Below are 20,806 nucleotides of genomic sequence, written 5' to 3'. Positions count from 1 at the left end.
CAACTGGAAGCTGTTTGTTAGTTAATAAGTGTTGCATCACTTCATCTGCTATTATTCCAGTTAATAATTTGAACATGGTTGGCAGGCAGGTTATCTGTCTATAATTACTTGGAACTGCACCTTTTGCTGGGTCTTTCATGATGAGATGAGTTTTCCCAGTTGTTAGGCATTGTTCAATATCACCTCCTTGCAAAATGTGATTGAATTGTTTTGATAGTTGTTTATGAAGGCTTGTTAGGTGTTTAAGCCAAAAGCCATGCAGTTCATCGTCGCCTGGCGCAGTCCAATTTTTAATTTTCTTTGCTCTTTCACTTATTAATTCTGGTGTTATTATTAGATCTTGCATTTGTTGGTTACATTTTTCGACCTCTTTCATCCAGACTGCTTTTTTATTATAATCTATTGGATTGTCCCATAATTTCCCTGAAAATTGCACTGTTTCTTCTTTATTTGGTGTTCCTACGTTTCTTGCAGTTTCTCCTTCTATGCTTTGGTAGAAACGTCTCTGAGCATCTAGGTTCCAAGTTCCCTCCCTGGCTTCTCCAAGATAGGGCTGAGAGAGATTCCTGTCTTCAACCTTGAAGAAGCTGCTGCCAGTCTGTGTAGACAATACTGAGCTAGATGGGCCAATGATCTGACTCAGTATAAGGCACCTTCCTATGTTCCTATGCTGGATATGGGATGGAACCACAACAAAAAGCAACTTCTTTGTTACCAGTATCCTAAAGATGCTACCCACGCAGACTCAACCTCTGATGCTGCAAATGGAGACGATGCTGATAAAACCGGGACATCTACTCAGTGAAGCTTTAAAAAAATCACTTCCAACCTTGCAATGGATGATAAGAAGCAAGCAAAACATTCTGACATTCCCCACTTAAACTTATATATTTATGAAGGCGGTTATAGTATCGTTCTGTATCTGAGTAAACCCAGCCAGTTAGTTAATATCTTCGTAACATGAGAGAGCTCTGCGATGGAGTGCACCTTTCTTTCTCTGTAATTCTGTGGTAGTGTTATTTGTAGTTGGTTGCCATCTACAGTGGTAGCCACTGAGGTGGTGCTGTGTCAGTTGGCTGCTATCACTGAGCAGCAATCAGCAAGGAAGAAGAATGTCCTGTGACCTCTACCAACAGGTAATCCAGCAATGGTGAGGGCAAAACAATGTAGAAGCAACTGTTGATTGGCTGCCAGCACCTATTACTGGCCAGTCAGCAGCAGCCGTATAATGCTTGATGATGGCTGCTGTGACTATCACTGTACCACCTCTCTAGCCACCACTGGTGATCCAGATATGGGCCCATCTTCTCTAGCTCACCAGACCTCCTATGAAAGGAGTAGGAAAAAATCCAATGAATAGTTAACCTCAGACTCCCCTACATATTATCTCCACAGCCTATAGTTTAGAAAAGAGTAGGCTCATTCAAGTGTCTTACCATAGTTTAGGATCTGTTCATGCTCCTGTTTAGTGATTGTGTGTGAGAGGAACAGCAAGGTTGGAGGAGGAAGGAAGTGATCATCTGGGAGAGAGGAACTGTGTTGGATAGTGCTGGGTTGGACCCAGTTCTCTTATACAGCACTTCACTGAGGCAGGAGGACATGCCACCTGACCCAGCTCCTCTTTCCAAGACAATCACTTCTTCACTCTCTGACCGTACTGTTTCCCTTGCACATGATAAAAAATGGGATCATCCACAGCTGCAGAACATTTGTCCTACCCTAATTATAATTGTATGAACTTCCTTAGTAGCTGTCAAGCTCCAAAGTTGTCAACCCCTCTATCCCCATAAGAAAGGTTGTTGCTTTTTAAAAGGGCTGTGCCTATAACAGCTGCACGACAGGCAGAACAAATACAGTTTTGCTTGGCATGGAGATACCAATGCTGATATAAAATTTGCACTTACTGCAGCAAGCATCTTCAGCATCCTTTCTACTTCCCGTGCAGTGTTAAAGGCTTTGAGTCTCTGTTAGAGTCTGTTAGCTTGGAAACCTCCACAATCAGATCCTGTCATGGATTCAGACCCTGAGGATGACTGGGGCAGAAACCATGCCCAGAGAGGGCTCTGGAAATCTCTGTCTTCCAGAGATTCCCACCAGATGGGAGTACCAGAAGTCAACACTGTTGGCATTTGCTTTGCCCAAGGAGGTAGATTTGCCCCATCTCTGGCTCTGAGGATTCCTCTTCTTTGAAACCATTTATGGTGCAGGAAGACCCCACCACTACTGTCCTACAGCTCCAGGCCAGTAGATTCCCCATCCCTGCTGGAGGGAATGCCTGAAGAACAGGGCATGACTCCTTTAAACTTCAACAACCTTTTTTAGGGGGCAGAACTAAAAACATCCTGAGTGCTGGGCTAGAAAGGCTTTGTTGGCTCCAGACCATAGTTGGTGTTGGGGGTCAGCATTGTTCGGCAGCTTCCGAGGGCTCAGTGCAGATTCCTGAGACTACCTCTTTGCCTGTAGTCTTTGTATGGTGGTAGTGAAGTGATATTCTAGGGGCCCACTCATGTAGGAGGGGGCCCATGGAAGGCAGTTTGCTGAGGGCACCTTTGAAAACTGGTGTCAGCTCTGCTCTATGCTGAGGTAACATCCTTAACTCTACTTTGAGTGGCTTGCATCCAGCAACTGGTACCTGCTCCCCTGGGAGCTAACCAAGGTCCTGATCTCCTGCATCTAGACTGCCTTTGTATTGTCAGTTCCTCTGTGGGATTCCAGCAGAGAACTGAATAGATCCCCAGTTATAAGTGGCATTTCTGATTAGTAGGAGCCACAACTTGAATTGAATAAGCTCAAAGTTAGACTTTGCCCAACTTGTATTCGGGCCACTTTAAATAAAGAGGGTGAGGTTTGCATTTTGAGCTCCTCCCTCTTGAATGCTTGGTCCATGTCTACTTTTAGCAGCATAGGTTTACCTTGAATCTTGATTGGTGCAGGTTGTTTAAAGCTATACTGCACCTTTCACAAATGTCTTTCAAACCTAAATTTGCTCACCCAAATGTTTTTGGGAAAATGTCTGTTCACAGTTGCTTATTGAGCCAAATCTATCCTTAACATCTGTACTGTCACTATTTATAATCAGCAATATGTAACATCTTTTTAAAATTTGTGTTTCCCCACACATATTTATTAAATCAATTTGCACTATCCACAGCTGGTCAAGAAGATTAGTTTCTCAGTTCTGGAATAGGCAGACCTTTATTATAACCCTAACAATCTAAATTAATTACATTCAAATATTTCCCTGCCCCAAACTAGCTTCAAAATGAAATTGAAAACCTGGAGTGTGAAATTGACTCATCCTGCTTGCTTAGATCCCCAAGTCATCAGTAACTGCAGGCCCATGACAGAGTGGTACAGCTTTGCATGTATATGGTTCCAGGCTCAATCCCTGACATCTAGTTTTTTGTGTTGTTTTTTTAAAAAACATGTTTCATAAAGGAATGCCAGGAAGGGTCTCTGCCTGAGACCCTTGAGACCTGCTGCTTATCAATGCAGTGCTAGACAGACCACTGGCTTTATACTGGGTAAGTCAATGCCCAGTGACACACAGTTCCTTCAGTGGGATCTCTTATTTTGCCTTCCTAAAATTATTAATGAAATTTGGGTGGACTATAGAAGTTGAGTAATTAAGTACATGTGATCAAGAAATGGAAGACGGTGAGGAGATTATAATAGATTTATAAGCATATAACTATAATAGTGATATTTAATAGCAAGAAGACTGCAGAGAAAGAAGAAATAAAACTAATAAGCAAATCACACTATTAAAACAGAGAGTTTGTTTTCCTCTACTGTATTCTGATATTTCCTACCTCCTTGGATTGAACTAGTCATCTGAGTGGTTTACTATGAACCAGTGATGAGTAGTGTGACTTTTCATGAACTTCTAATCACAACCAAGCCAACAATGTGGATTTGTGGGGAGCATATCAACAAATGTGGGGAGCATATAATAAAAATTAGCAAATCACTGAGTCTGGACAGGATCCACTCAAGAGTTGTTAAAGAACTTAAATATGAAATTGCAGATTGTCCAACAGAAATACGTTCCTAAAATTGGCCTCTATGCCAATTTTATGCCAAGGACTGGAAGGTAGTCAGTGTAGCGCCAATTATTAAGAAGCATTGCAGAGGGAGCCATGAAATTACACACTGGTTAGCTAAAAGTCTGTTCTAGGTAAATTGGTGGAAAGCAAAATTAAAGATAAAATTATTAAGCACATAGAAGAAGAAGCTTTCTTGAAGAAGAATCAACTTCTTCCCTAGTTGTAAGAAGAAGTGTAAGTAATCAGTGTAATTAATTTGTACACCACCTGGTTTTAATTTGTACACTGCCTGGAGATGAAAATAAAATAAAATAAAATAAAATAATAAACATAGCCTCTGCAAAGATAAGTCCTGTCTCATTAACGTTTTAGAGTTCATTGAGTGTGTCAACAGACAAGTGATAGTGATGACACTCTATACTTGGACTTCCAAAAAAAGTTTGATAAAGTCCCTTACTAAAAGCTCTTGAATAAACTTAGCATTCATGGGTTTCCGCATTGTTGTAAAGTGCCCAGAGACGTAGGTTTTGGGCAGTATACAAATATGTTAAATAAAATAAAGAGATAGGTCTTTGTATGGATGGTAACTGGTTAAGGACCAGAAAACAGGGTAGGAAGAAACAGACAATTTTCACAATGGAGACAAGTGGGATTCCTAAGCATCTGTACTGGGACTATTGCTTTTTGACTTATTCATAAATTACCTGGAGTTAGGGGTATGCAGTGAGGTGGCCGAGTTTGCAAATGATATCAAACTATTCAGAGAGGTGAAAATGAAAATGGATTGTGAAGAACTCCAAAAGGATCTCTCCAAATTAGGTGAATGGGAAACAACATGGCAACAGCGGTTCAGTGTAAAGTGCTGCACATTGAGGTGGGACAGGGGAGAATCCCTACTTTGCATATGCACTAATGGGGCTGAAGTGTTGGCAGCCAGAAAAGATATCTTGGAGTCATGGTGGCTGGCTACATGAAAATGCCAACCCGGTGTACAACAGCTGTGGAACAAAAGGCAAATTCCATACCAGGGATCATTAGGGAAAGGATCAAAAATAAAACTAATAATGCTATAATGGTCTTGTACAAATCATGGTGTGGTCACATTTGAAATATTGTGCATATTTCTGGTTTCTACATATAAAACAGGATTGTGTAGAGCAGGGCTGTTCAACTTCTGCCCTCCTGCAGATGTTGGCCAACAACTCCCATAATCCCTGGCTATTGGCTACTGAGGCTGGGGATTATGGGAGTTGTAGTCCAAAAACAGCTGGGCGGCGGACAAAGTTGAGCAGGCCTGACATAGAGCTAGAAAAGGTGCAGAAGGCGGCAACCAAAATGATCTGGGCTGGAGCACCTTCCTTATGAGGAAGTTTAGGGGGGAAAGAGACTAAGGGGGACATGACTAAGGCTTGTAAAATCATGCAAGGTGTGAAGAATGTGGATAGAGTGAAGTTATTCTCCCCCTCTCATAATACAGGAAATAGGGGTTATCCAATGAAACTGACTGACAGGAGATTGAAGACAGACAAAAGGAAGTAATTATTCACAGAGCACATATTTAATATATGAAATCTGCTGCCATAAGATGTGGTGATGGTCACAAGCTTAGATGGCTCTGAAAGACAGATTTTTGGAGGACAAGGGTGTCAGTGACTACATGCTATTTTTAGATTCACAGAAAGTATACTTCTGAATGCCAGTTGCAAAGGAGCAATGCCTATAAAACAATTAAGCAATCACATAGTCTACCAGGTGGAGCTTCTGATCAACTGTGAACAGTGTAACCTTCTTCTCACACAAAGTTGTCTGCATATATTGAATGTGGGGAGTAGGACTGTGACACCTCTGATATTGACGTGCAGCTGCTGACCATGCCATCCCAGTGACTGCATCCTTAAAAACAATGTCATGCTTGCATACACCAAACTGGGAAGAACTTCTCAACAGCAGGATGTACACAGGTACAGGTTTTTTCTCAAGATCACTGAATGTGCAGTTGCTGGGGTGTCTGTAGCTTGGTGGGTGTGGTATTGCTGCCACTCCCTGAATTCAGTAAACACGGAGCATTACATGAGAAGAGAGTTTTATAGCACTCTAGCCTTCAGGTTTCAAAAGAAATCCATTAGGAGGTCCTTTAGCTTCACATGTCACCTGCTGTGAAAGTCCTTGATCACCTGTTAAAGGATGTTCGGCTGATTTTCTGTTGTTCTTTGAGTTAATAACAGGTGACTTCATTAATTGCTCTGTGGCTCCTTGTACTTTTTCTAGGAAGCAGCTGGTGCTGGAAGCTATATAGATGGATAATTTGTTGTATGATTAATGGACCTATGTAGGAGATGAGATTACAACACCTAAATTAATGGATAGCTTTTGGAATGAAAATTCACTGATGCTGGACAGTTCTTCAGGAGAGTTAAATGGCCAAAGTGCTAAAACACATTGTTAAGAACAAAGGCAAAACTGGGCCAAAACAAATTTGAACTTTTGTTCTACAGTACTGTTGGGAGAAATATTTTCAGGTGGAACTTAAAGCTCCTTGAAACTAGGGAGTGGACAATGCACAAGAAACTGCATTGCACTACCAGGGTGAGTGGGAAGCAGAGAAGAACAAACTGCAAGATGAACTGGGTCTAGATGCAGAAATATGTGGAATGGGCAAGCTGTAAAGAAAAATCTCATGATCAAAGGCAAGAAGTTCCATTAAATGGAAGACCTGTGAGGCAATTTACAAAAAAAGAAAAGATCTGTTTCTTTCCCCTTTTGTGCTGTGATGATAGCTCCTAGCCATCTTTGTACAAAGTTTCTGTATGCTAATTATAAACTAAAGTTTCAGAAGGAACTGGATAGGCAGGGGAATCAAGATGAATGCAAGAAGAAGGAAGAAAAGGGATATATTATCCTAAGTGCATTTGCATCAGGCTGCAGCAGAGGGTGAGGCAGGACCAGAAGACCCCTCTGTTGGCCTGGAGGATACTGTCACTAAGCCTATGTACTCTATATCTTTATCTGTGTTTTATTGTGGCATTATTGTGAGGCCTTTGTGCCTAAAAGGAAGGCTATATGTCTCTTCAATCTATCAATTCTGACAGCATTTAGAGCACTATTCTGGAAATCACAAGCCCAGAGTTTTGTCTGTGATTTGCAGAATATCACTGCATCAGCAATGCGCAGCAGAAAATATCTGATGTGCAGGTAAGTTTTAATTGTATATGATCCAAGCATTGGATGATGGAGGAGAGAAGGCAAGTCCGGTGCTGGGGAGACAGATTTGCTTGCTCTCTCATCAGTCCTTGTTGCTGGAGCAGTGTTGATGACAGAGGAGTAGGTGGGCGAAAACAGATGCAGCAGGCAGGAAGAGTGTGCCCTGGGAGGGGGATACCAGTGAGGGAAAGGGAGAAAAAGGGTGGTGTCAATGGGTTCCAGTCAGGGGGTGGGACAAGTAAAACAGAAGAAGAGTGGGAAAGAAAGGTGCTGGCAAGGACCAGCAGCAGGCTGATGAGATGATGCTGGTGGTGAGGTAGGGCCAGGGCCTGCACTTGCTGCTTAAGGCTGTTTAATCATTTTGCCTCATCATAGAAGCACCCATGGTTTACTATGTGGGTTAATTACAAATACAAATGCCTTGGGTGTCTGATAAGCACATCTTATATTAGAGGAACATAGGAACCTGCCTTATACTGAGTCAGACCATTGGTCCATTTAGCTCAGTATTGTCTACACATGTTGGAGGTGGCTTCTGTTGCAGGCAGGAGTCTCTCTCAGACCTATCTTGGAAATGCCAAGGAAGGACCTTGGAACCTTCTGTATGCAAGGATGCAGATACTCTTCCCAGAGTGGCCCCATCCACTAAGGGGGATATCTTACAGTGTTCTCCCATTTAAATGCAAACAAGGGCAGACCCTGCTTAGCAAAGGGAACAATTCATGCTACCAGTAATTGCTTCTTCATGATCTGCTTTACCCCTTTCTTCAAATGGATTGAAAATAATAAATAATAATAATAAATAAATGATCCATTTATGATCCATTTACAAATAAATGGTACATGTATCCTCTGTGCAATCATGTATTCAGATACTCACATAAATGTTTTGGTGCAAACTACCCACTTACACAGGGACTGGAGGAACCCATCCTGGACAGTGGTGGTAGCTGCATGAGAAAGGGCAAGTTTAGAAATGGTTGTCATTCTTTCTTCTAAACAGCCAAGTCACAGTTAATTTTCTCCACAGGGGTGGTGTATAGAAAAAAATAGCACCACTTGCTTGTGTGACCAGCCCAATAGAGTAATAGAATGTAAGAGCTGGAAGGGACCTTGGGGACCTTCTAGTCCAACCACCTGCTCAGGGCAGGAAACGGCGACAGCATCCCTGCCAGATGGCTGTCCAGCCTCTGTTTGGAAACCTCCGGTGAAGGAGAGCCCACCACTGCATGGAGCAGACCGTTCCACCTTCGAACAGCTCTTACAGTCTCCCCAGTGAGTGACATTACCATAATTATTAAAATGGATTTTGCATACCATGCACAGTATGTGTACAGTCGTCCCTTACTGACCGTGAGGGTTCCATTCCTGGAAACCCTCGCGGCTGGTGAATTCGCGGTGGGCAAGACACTGACTTGCATGGGAAACAGGGTTAGGGGGATCGCAATCAGAAAAGTACCTGAAAATAAAGAAAAAAATAGAGAAACTGCCCCTTGGCCCCCAGAAATGGCCCCCTGACCCCTGGAATGACTCCTTGACCCCAGAAATCCCCCCCAAATTGTCCAAAATTCAAAATAATGGACCAAACCACTAATACTTGGGTCATGGTTGGTGAGAGAGGTGACAATTTCCTAATTGTAGACACTCAAATCCACGATTAGTAAACCCACAATCGGCGAGGGACGACCGTACTGTGTTATAAAGAAAATAAGTACATTCAGTGTTCTCTGATTTTTTTCATCTGTGCGCGGAATGAGTTTTGTTCTGAGTGGCTGTATCAAGGCCATGTGTGCACATATGCATTCAGAATGGGGCCTTCCTGATTCAACCTGAGCAGGTTCTAAAATTAACTGAGCGGACATCAGAAAATGTGTGAGCGCACGCACATGCACACACCTTAGAGGGAACAGTGAGTACATCCTATTTATCTATTATATTTTGAAAATAGGATATACTCACTGTTCCCTCTAAGGTGTGTGCATGTGCGTGCGCTCACACATTTTCTGATGTCCGCTCAGTTAATTTTAGATCCCGCTCATGTTGAATCGGGAAGGCCCCACTCTGAATTGGTTGGTTTGTGCAAAATAAAGTCATACTCCCTGATGACCTACGGATACCAAATTCTGTACACAATCCTGCCACATAAGTAAAATTATGTACGTATTTATTGTATTTCTGTACCGCCTGATATATAAATCTCTAGGTGGCGTACAAGTTAAAACATAATATAAACCCAATATAAAACAGTTAATTCATAAAACAGATAAAAAAAATCTCAGAAGTAAAAAACATATTAAAATCTAAATTTCTGTTGAAAGCCCGGGAAAACAGGTATGTCTCTTAAATTAGCTGAATGTACTACTTTTTACACCAGAATAGGCTTGGTGAAAGTTTCTGTGTGTGTGTGTGTGTGTGTGTGTGTGTGTGTGTGTATATATATATATACACACACACACAGTATTTTTAGAAGAAATTCTTAATATCCTACTTCCCAGTTTCCTAAGGATACCAAATTTTGCACGAACAATCCTGCCACTTAAATTTGTTGAATGCACTATGTTTTACATCATAATATGCTAGAAGAAAGGTTTAAATATTCTGTTCTTGTATTTTTTAGAATAAATTCTGAATATAACTATAAAATTTTAGCTCTTATTTTCCTCAGCAGATTTTGTTTAACACTCAATCAGATCAGTAATTCCAAAATGACATCATGCCTAAGAGAAGCAGAAGATCTTTTTCAGATTCAAATTTACTATGATTCAAATGTACCATATATGGTAATTATTCAATTAAATGAATAATGTTTGAAGTTGAAATCCTACACATTTCAAACTGTTCTTTTCCTTCACTTTTGCAAGCACACTAATGAAGAATTCTATAACATATATTTAATTTATTGAACTTTCCCATAAGTGAAACCTACGCAAAATGACTTTGCTTGGTTAACAACAGGCCTCACCTACTAGTGAGTAAATATTTGTATCCCAACCTTTTGGACAAGTCTTTCTAGGGTAAATAGTGACAATATTGTTGTTTATTTTATTGTTAGATTTATATACCACCTTTCATTAAAAACAACCCCAAAGCGATTGGGATAAAAAAATACAACAGATAAAATCCAAAAATTTAAAAAATGAGAAGAGAAGAAAATCAGCTAATCAAAGAGCACTAACTAAAGTAAGCAAATAAAAGCTTTACAGAAGAGGGTTTTTACTGCCCATGAAAACAGAGGGGGAAGGGGTCTGACACATACCCCAGGGAAGAATTCTGAAGATTAATTATCAAATTATTACAAGGCTTTGCACAAAGAGTCAAAGTATGAACACTTCATTTATGTATAGTAAAGTGTTCCTCTGTAGACAGGAAACTACTCAGGTTTTTGTTTGTCTTGTGATCTAAGCATCGGCAAATTGAGAAGTGGTTGTGACCCCATTGTAAGGTGTCTGGTATTCTATATAGAACAATTCAAGTGCTCTAAATTGCAAGACATGATAGAAAACGTGAACCACCATCACACTGAGTGCTAGCATGGTATAGTGCAGTAGTTCCCAAACTGGGAGCCTCCAGATGTTGCTGAAGTACAACTCCCATCAGCCACAATAAATTGTAGCTGGGGCTGATGGGAGTTGTACTTCAGCAACATCTGGAGGCTCCCAGTTTGGGAACCACAGGTGTAGTGGTTAGAGTGTTGGATTAGGACCAGGGTGTCCTAGCTTCCAATCCCCACTCAGCCACAAAGCTCATTGGGTGACCTTGAACTAGTCACACTAGTCTACAGCCAAGGAACCTTACAGGGTTGTTTTGAAGATATAATGGAGGGCAGGGAAGTTTTCCAAACCCAGCTTTTAGCCCACATCCCCTCCGGAATGGAATGGGCGCATTCATATATTTGGCAGATTTACCCCAAAGTCCCTGCGAGCTATTGGAGAGCAATTCACTCATGATTCGGGTTTTTCACTGCTCGTTAGAGTGCAACCCGATTTATATCCGGGGTAAAAAAACCCTACTATATTGGGATTTTTGCATAGCGTTGAGTTTGTAGTAAAGCCTCGCAGAAAACTCATGGTAAAGCCTGTTTTTTGGAGAACTCCAGGAGGAAGGAACAATCTACTGAACTTTTTGGAGAAAGGGCAGGTTAAATATGTTATAATATGGCAGTACTACGCCTTTTATCTGGCTCGTAATCACTAGCTTTACCCATGGGACAGGTAAGAGAGAAAACTGCCGAGTATGCAGGTGAGATTTTGTTGGTCTCCAAGCGGTACTGGTTGTCAGCTTTCTGGGACATAGCCACTAGAACTGATGCCAAGCTTCTCAACTGATGCTGGTTGACAGAAATATTCCTGGTATTTGGAGATGGAGCTATCTGGACCCATCTGGTGTGCTGCTTGTTGTCCTCAGTACATTCCCCATCACACTCCCTCCTCTTATTCTGGTGCTCTCCTTCTGTGCAACTATGACTCTAATCTCTCTGGCATTTAGCAGCATGAGCAGAATTAGGATTTCATAGCTGTATTCCTTTGGACTGGCAAAGCACAGAGTGGAATTGCTGCCAGATTATTAGCTTTGCCAGGTGGCAGTTGTGTGCATATTCAAATATTACTTCTTGTTCCCTTCCTGTCTCTATTCTGCTTTCCCCTCTTTCTCTTGCTTTCTTTCTGCTCTTTCTTGCACTCTTTCTCTCCCGTTCTCTCCTTTTTCTTAATTAATTGCATTTTCAAAGCATTGTGCAAACAGCAAAATGCTCTATAAATGCTAAGTGTTATTATTTCTTTCAGTCTGGCTCCTCTCTGTACATTTGTCTCTTTGTATTCACTTCTTTTTGTGGGTTCTGGAGAAAGAATGTGCAGGTCTAAATTATTTATAAGCTTATAAAGTAATTACAGAAATGATTTAATTACTCAGTTAACACAGTTCTTTGCATCACAGACTCAGTCTTGGTGGCAATCTGCTTGCTGCAGACTGTCAGATGCAGAAGGGATGAATAGGCAAAAGGGATGAAGGAATGTGGAGAGAGAGAGAAGGGAACAGCTGATTTCTGCCCCCTCTAAAACTAACTTATCAGAATTGGCTTATCTAATATTAAGGAGTGTGTTAGAGTGATTAAGCTGAACAAGTCAGTGGCTGGCATCCAGAGCACATTGGGATGACATTGGGCTAGTGCCAAACTGTAGGAGGAGGAGAGCTGGTCTTGTGGTAGCGAGCATGAATGGTCCTTTTGCTAAGTGGGGTTCACCTTAGTTTGCATTTGGATGGGAGACCCTTAGGGGATGGGGCCATAGCTCAGTGGAAGAGCATTTGCAGGTCCCAGGTTCACCCTCTTTAAACCCCAGGTAGGGCTGGGAAAGACTCCTGCCTGTAATCTTGGAGAACCACTGCAAGTCAGCGTTTGGCAATACTGATGAAGCAATGGTCTGACTCAGTATAAGGCAGCTTGCTATTTTCCTGTGTAGCTAGTTGTGCTAAGTCTAGAGCTTGTGCTCCAGACTGGTGTTGTGTCAAAACAAGCATGTGGTTACACAACAATTGCGCAACTGTTTTACACCTAATATATTTTACTGGGAATTTCACGCAAGAGCACTCTTGTGCAAGTCCTGTTTTTTTAAGCACATCTAAGCCAACTTCTTATAATACTAGAAATTAGCTTGTTCTGCAAGCACTTTGTTGCCCTGGATGTCAGTCGTCATGTTTAATGAGACATTTGTTACAGTTCGTTTGTGTCTTCATCAGTCTCTATAGAAAGAGTGAGTTCTTTGACTACAGAAGATGGGAAAGAAATAGAAGCTGTTGTATAAGTTCTCCCTCAATAACCTAAGAATTGTTAATTGCAAAGGGTGTGGAGGTAAGAAAAACCAACGTTCTATCTGGCCTTGTATTGGCATCCTGATCCAGTTTCTTTTTGTTTGACAATGAAGGGCTTATTTGGTGGGGAGGGTTTGCCTCTGAAGAGTGTACTCTCTAGAAGTCTAGAAAATGATTCATGTACAAACAATTATACCCTTAATTTATATTTTTTAAAAATTACTTATTTTAACAAATGTTTTGCTTAATGTGCAAAGAATCACTTTAGCATCTCGATCTCTATACACTGTCCAAAGGGTTCTCCTACTATGTTCACTAGTATTATATTGCTCCCAACACTTAAGATAATTTAACACAATAGCTCTTCCACTAGCATTTGCCATTTCACAAAATAATTATGATTAGATCGGAGTTGAGACTCTGGATAATGTAGTAGAGCTTCCTGTCGCTGGACGGAATATTTGATTCTTAAAGCATCCCTGAGAACAAAGCTACTATCCAATGACAGAGATTCCACCTCTCAAGAAAGCTTGTTCCATTATTGAACTGCTTTAATACTTAGTCCTAGCATTTAACTCTAATTTTAAAACACAGTTTTTCATCATATTCTCAGTGGAAATGAGTAAAAATGGTTGCACTTTCTGACATCAATTTAAATATCATTTTTTCATAGGGCAGAGCTTGAAAGAAGAGACACTTATTTCAAAAGCTTTTGTAGCAAAAAATAAAATAAAAACCACTCTCCTGATCATTTGTGGGGAGCCAAAGTGTTTGCCCATTCAGAGTGAGGGCAATGATTATCTGGGAAGTATTGTTCTTATTCTAAATTGGCTTTGTGATGTCATAATTTCTCCAGATTTCTGGAGAAATGAACAGAGGTGTGATGCATCTCACATTAATATAGATATGTGAAAGCCCAGAAAAGAAAAGAAAAACCTAGGAAAATTCAGAAAACATTTTTTTTCAATTTTTTCCAAGACCAGGGACTGGAAAATTGGAAATTTTGGAAAAATTGAAAAAACCTCTTGAAATATTTCCTCTCTTAGAGTGAGTCATGAAATGCTGCCAAATCATGTTTTAAAAATATTGTTATCACCTCCTGCCCACTGCTCTTTCAAAGTTCTGTCTAGCACTTATGTAATATGAAGATGTTTTATGAAAGACAATGAAAAATATTACATAATTCAAATTCTAATCCTGTACAATATGGAGTTATTTATCACTCTCATATCCCAGATGCTTTTCAGCCTTTGCCCCCCACAGGAGACACTGTCATCTTTACTATAGGAACATACAGACCTAGCCTAGGGCCCCTTCTTTGCCTGCTTTCTCCTGGCCTCTCTTCCTCTCTGGGTATATTATCTTCCTGATTTGGCCCCTGTTCATCTTGCAGATATTTTCTTACCTCAAAGAACAGTGACAGTATGTTTCATCTTCCTGCAGGGAAACAGACAGCTTGTTGCCCTGTCTGTTTGTGTGGAGAAAGTTAAAAGAAATTCAGAGGGGGCAGATGCTACAAGAGGCTTGTTGTGGATGGCAAAGCTTCAGGAGTAACCTGAACTCTTACATTGGGTAGTTTGGAATCTGCTTTCTCCTGGTCACATCCCATCCCATCCCACCTTGACACCAAGATCCAGTACATTAACTGCATCTTACAGGTCAATCTCTGTGCCTGTAATTATGCTTTAGAATACATATAGCATATGATATTTTAAAGTATAAATGCCTTCGATTTATTTTTAAAAAGGAAAACCTGTGCTGAGCTGTAATTTATTCTGTGTCTTTAAAGTAGTAAAGTAAGATTATATAGGATACAAAAATAAAAATGGTGTATATATTTCTATTTTCTCCAACTTTTTTATTTTTTACTCACTCACCCCGATCAGTTCAAAACTTCCAGATACTTTACATCTCTAGTTATGCAGGGCCATGATGTTGTCATGCTGAGTATATCATCTCAATTTATTAGGATCATTGGTACCAGGAAGAAAATCTCATTTAAAAATGGTACTGAAGCAGCAGCCAGTTGAGCAACAAAGGTGTAATGATCTGTGTTGGTCAACTGTCCAGCAGGTGCGAAACCACTCCTTTCAGAGGGGAAAGGAGAGCTGACAGACAGGAAAAGAGGCAAAGCATAGTCACAAAACGTTGCAAGAAGTCAGTACCGGGGATTTCACAGTCGTCAGGATCAGAGGTGAACACGAATTGTGGCCAGTCACAACAAACAGGTCCAGATTTCCAGGTCAAAGTTGCTCATGGTAAGGGATGGTTACCACAGACATTGTTGCCAGCACAGACCCAGCTTTCAGGCTGCTCTAAATAGGCAATGTACTGAGATTCCCACCCATCACTGCAGCTGAGCCTTGTCAGGGAGATGCAGCCAGGTCAGAGCTGGGGCACCTGTTCCTTCTTGCCTGCCCCTCCGACCTACGATATTCCTCCCTCTGAGCCTGTACTCTGGCCAAATGTCGCTGTTGGGGATCTGGGGCAGACACCTCAACTTCAGCGGCCTCAGAGGCTTCATCAGGAGGAGGGAGGGAAGAAGGCAGAGGGGCCTGTGGGCCTGTCAGCTCTGGCTCTGCTGAGTCGACCAGAGTTTTAACCTGCTCCCCCTGCTCTGAGTCTTCATCTGAGGAATCTTCCTCCATGACCCTCATGGGAGTCGTCATATCAGGGCAGTTCACACATAATGACAGCAAGAAAGTAATAGAAAACTGCCAGTTCTTGGTGTGCATGCGTTTCCGGTTCTGCCACCGCTTCTGCGTCATCTGAATGTGGCAATGTTGAGTCCCTTCCCCCGCCCTACATTTTCCACCCAACTTCAAATTTGGTTATGAATGTTGGTTCCATGTTAAGCAGTGGAGGGGACCTGAGATTGTCCACCTGACATTGTCACGTTTCGTTGGCATGGAGTACTGGAAGCATACACTCGCCAGCAACCAGCAGTTTTCTCCTACTTACTTGCTGCCATTATGTGTGAAACCACCTAGATAGTAAGTGATGAGAAAAGTGGGGGAGGGGGAGATTTCAGTGAAAGAACATATTTACAGCTCTCTTCTGAATTTTGCAGTGTGTCAACATCCTTTTCAAATCTAAATAGAATGCTACAGATCTAGCCTTATCGATGAGGAATAAAGTTGTACTTATTGAATCTAAGGAACAATGGCCTTTATTAATAGAACCCAAAAGGGAATTGGCCATTTGTTGACACAATCTCATTTTTTACTCACATCCAGTTTATTGTTCACTGTAATTCCTGTTGCTCTCTCTGAAGAGCGGTATTGCTTTTCAAAAAAAGACAAAACTATTGCTTGCTAAAAAAAGTTGATTCTTTTCTGAGTAGTTTTTGGAAATTCAGTAGGAACAATGTATTCTGTTGCCATCTGCTCAGCTTTCTAGCTTATTAAGATGATTTTGATTTCCCCCCTCTATCTTCTGGAGTGCTTCCAAACTTTTAATTTTGTTTTATCAGTGTATCTGATGTTTTCTGTCTACTTTCGTGTCTAAGAGATTGTTGAAGATATTGAATAGTGTTGGACTCTTGTGGAATGCCACTGGGTAATTCTTTCCAGTTTGGTATCAGTCTGTTTATTGTTACCTTTTGCATGTAGTGGTTTGGCCATTTTATGGGTGCCCATTTTATGGATTTTCTAGGCCACATTTCTTATATCTTCTGAATGGGGATCATGTGGGACTAGACCAAAAACCTTGCCTCAAGTCCAGGCATATAAGACCTACTGTATTTGTTACTCTGTCAAAAGAGGAAACTAGGTTGGTCTAGCATTATTTATTTTTCTTAATTAAACCATGCTGCCACTCATCACTCCTTTGTTCACTAAATGCTAGCGAATTAGTTATTTGTTATAATAACAAATAAATTAGTTATTTGTTATAATAACAGTGAAGTAAAGCAGATACAAAATAATTTAGGCTTAAAAACACAAACCCTGTCATCCTTTCCTTCTGAGTTGAAGAATGGATCCTGTGAACCTTTCATCTTCCTTTTACTTCTAATATACCTATAAGCCTCCTCCCATGCCTCTCAAAGGGCTGGTTCAAATGAACAGCCTCCTCTACACATGAGGAGGATGGGGCATAGCAAGTATGTAGGGATGTACAAAACGTTTCAATGTCAAAACATTTTGACTCGAAATGGGCTGTTTTGAGCTCGAAACAAAACAATTCCATTTAAATTTGAAATGTTTTGATGTTTTGAGCGCCATTTTGGAGGCCTCTTTTCCCCTTGCTGATTGGTTTTTGGGCACTGGCTTCTGATTGGCTTGCAATCCTATGGGGGTTTGGGGGAAAGGTTAAAAATGTGTTAAAAACCACCCGCTTGCCTATTTATTTTGTGGGTAGGGTGGTAGTAGCACCCATCATGCCCTGCCACCCAACCCACTTCGATGTCCCAAGGAACTACCTATGGGGGGAAATGAGGTGTTTCCCCTATTGTTCCCTATGGCTGAAACACTCAAAATGTTTTGAGTTTTGTTCCATTGTAACAACTGGGTCGACCACTGTTTCGATGAAACGTTTCAGCTGTCTTCATTTTGTTTCAAGCTAGAAACAAAACATAAAATCAGTTTCATGCATATCCCTACAAGAATGCACCTGCCCTGATGTCACTAAAGGACAAGCTGATGTGATCTCGGCACATCCTCTAATCGTGTGTGAGGGGTGTTCACCCAAATTGCTGCTCTACATGTTAAATGCTGTTTAAACAGTATATGTGGCATGTAGTTGTGCTTATGGTAATACTTTTTTCAAAAAATTCTGTATCTCCTGAGGGGTTTTTTTTTGGTGGTGGTGGTGACTTTGCTAAGTCATTCTTTGACTCTGTATGTCAAAATCTCCTATTCTAATATACTTCTTTGCAGCTTATTTCTCTTTAGGACTTTTAAATTTTATTATTTTATCAGTTTAGTGTAACGGCAGTTTTGTTTTCCACATTATACAGCAATAGTATAGAAAATACAGAAGTGGAGGTAACAGTGATTATATTTTTGAGAACATAGCACAGAACACTGAGTAATATACAGAAGAAGTTCATCATTAATGACAAAGTCCCATTGAAGTTAATGGAATTTAAGTTAGTCATGACTATTGTCTCATTGATTTCAATGATGCTTAGCCATGACTGTCTTAGTCAGGATGCCACCCATTGTTTCTAAAAGATGTGTGAGCATCTTTTCATCATTGTTTTCATTAGGTGAGCCTAAAGAATCTATATATTTATTTCTCCTAGGTGTACCTAGGCGTGGCAGCTCTGGCGAGAAGCTGCCGGACTAGCAATGGGATGGGGAGAAAATGGCCTCCGGGATGCGGAGGTGGTGGGCAGGCCCAGCCCGGCTGCCAGGAGGAGGTGGTGGCTGAGCCGCCAGGATGAGGAAGCAGCGGCAGGCCGGGACAGCTGCCGGACTGAGGAGGTGGCAGCAGGAGGAGGGGCCGGGCTGGCTTGAAAGCCAGCCAGAAACCGCAGCTGGGCGGGGTGGGGGGAGAAGCAGGCTGGGCGGGCCGTCAGAGGCGCAGATGAGCTGCACCCGGCCCAGCTAGTTTCTAACTAAGTTAGTTAACCATTTTGCTGAAGAATTTTGTTTTGTCCCTGAGGTACCTTATGAGAAAATGTCAAATCTGTATATATTAGAATACAGGTTGTTGTATCTTTTAAAGCTTTAGTTTGCTTGTTAAATATAGTTTAAGAGTTTGGGATTATTTCTCAGTGGTTTATCATGCCACTCATTACTTAGAAGGCTGGTTCACATGATTATCAGATTATAGTTTGCAGTGATTGTGAGCATGGCTTCTAACCCTCCTTAACATGTGCCTCTTGTCTACTTCCCCACTCTTCTTATATCCTCTTGAGCTCCAGTGCAACCTTCTGACATGAACAATGTAGCTTTTATATATTGGCTTATCTCAGCCTGGGGCTGTTTTAGCTGTAGTTTATAATCCATGATTACACCAGTATATAAAAGTAGAATTGCATCTCAGTTTCATATCCTGGTTTAATTTTGGTTAACCACAGTTAAAGCCACAACACAGCTGAGGGAAGGAAGAAGGGAACAGCTTGGGTAGGGCACTGACTGTGCTGTCTTTTGCCTCTGCCCCACGACTCCCTTGTCATGAACAGATCATCATCTGGTGGGGTTTAGTTTGACTGCTCCGTCTGCCCTCTGCAGGGGTGGTGGGCCGATTAGGATGGTCCGCCCTTGGAGGCTTATGGATCCACTTGGATTCCAGAAGGCCCTTGGGGAGTTTCCAGTGTCCAGAGCTGGTGACCCTGTTGAGGCCCTGGTCGATCTCTGGAATGGAGAGACAGCCCGGACTGTTGACACGGTTGCTCCTAAATGCCCTCTCCGGCTTGGTGGAGCCCGATCTGCTCCTTGGTTTTCCTTGGAACGTAGGGCGATGAAACAACTTGGATGACGGCTGGAACGATGCTGGAGGAAGAGTCGTGATGAATCCTATCGAACATGGGCTAGAGCCCATTTTAGGGACTATGCCGTGGCGGTTTCCCCCCGCCTCCATTGCATCTGCTCAGTGCAGACAAACAGAGCTGTTTCATGTGGTAAAAACATTGCTCCACACATCCCCCCAGGTAATGAGGGAGGAATCATCCACAGCCTGCTGTGATCAGTTTGCTTGCCACTTTGCAGATAAAGTCGCCCGCATCCATGTCTATTTGGACTCCAGAGTTTGAACAGTTCTGGCAGACGTGCCTCTGGTACCATCTGGTCCCGTTGTATTGGATTCTTTTCACTTGGTGCGGCCTGAGGATGTGGACAAGATCCTGGGCAGTGTGCGGGCGACCCTTGCCCTTCATGGGTAATAAAAGCTGCCAGGGAGGGTACAGGTAGATGGTTGGAGGTGACTATTAATGCCTCATTAAGGGAGGGCAGGATGCCACTGTGCCTCAAGTCGGCGATGGTAAGACCACTACTAAAAAAGCCCTCCCTTGATTCCTCCAACCTGGACAACTATAGACCAGTCTCTAACCTACCCTTTTTGGGCAAGGTGATAGAGCGTGTGGTGGCGTCCCAGCTGCAGAGGGTCTTGGATGATATGGATTATCTGGACCCTTTTCAATCTGGCTTCCGCCCCAGGTATGGGCTGAGACTGCATTGGTCGCTCTAGTGGATGACCTATGCCGGGAACTAGACAGGGGGAGTGCGTCCCTGTTGGTTCTGCTGGACCTCTTGGCGGCTTTCGATACCATCGACCATGGTATCCTTCTGGGCTGCCTCTCGAGTATGGGAATCGGAGGTACTGCATTGCAGTGGTTCCGGGCCTTTCTTAGGGGGAGGGTCCAGAAGGTGGTTCTGGGGGACTACTGCTCGGCTCCGTGGCCACTGGCCTGTGGGGTCCCACAGAGTTCGGTCTTGTCTCCCATGCTGTTTAACATCTACATGAAACCGCTGGGAGAGTTCATCTGGGGACTTGGTCTGAGTTGTCAGCAATATATGGATGACACTCAGCTCTATCTCTCCTTGTCATCTGATCCTAGGGAAGTGGTGGATGTCCTGAATCGGGGGCTGGAGGCTGTGATGGGTTGGATGTGGGCTAATAAACTGAAATTGAATCCGGACAAGACGGAAGTACTGTTGGTCAGTAGGAGAGCCAATTGGGATGAGGAGACTTTACCGGTTCTGGATGGGTTGCACTCCCCTTGAAGGAGCAAGTACGCAGCTTGGGAGTACTACTGGACCCAGCTCTACTTTTGGAAGCTCAGGTGGAGGTGGTGGCCAGGGGTGCCT

General features: G+C 42.2%; 1 protein-coding gene across 7 annotated transcripts in view; it reads left to right on the top strand.

Annotated features, from left to right (window-relative positions):
• The window catches only part of GRIN2B (glutamate ionotropic receptor NMDA type subunit 2B), a 366,073-nt gene that overhangs the window by 67,673 nt on the left and 277,594 nt on the right, over nucleotides 1–20,806 (top strand). The gene's annotated exons all lie outside the window — the stretch shown is intronic.

This window comes from Hemicordylus capensis, chromosome 5 (genome assembly GCF_027244095.1).
Source record: "Hemicordylus capensis ecotype Gifberg chromosome 5, rHemCap1.1.pri, whole genome shotgun sequence".
In the NCBI taxonomy this organism is placed as follows: Eukaryota; Metazoa; Chordata; class Lepidosauria; order Squamata; family Cordylidae; genus Hemicordylus; species Hemicordylus capensis.
This window is presented reverse-complemented; position numbering and strand designations above follow the sequence as displayed.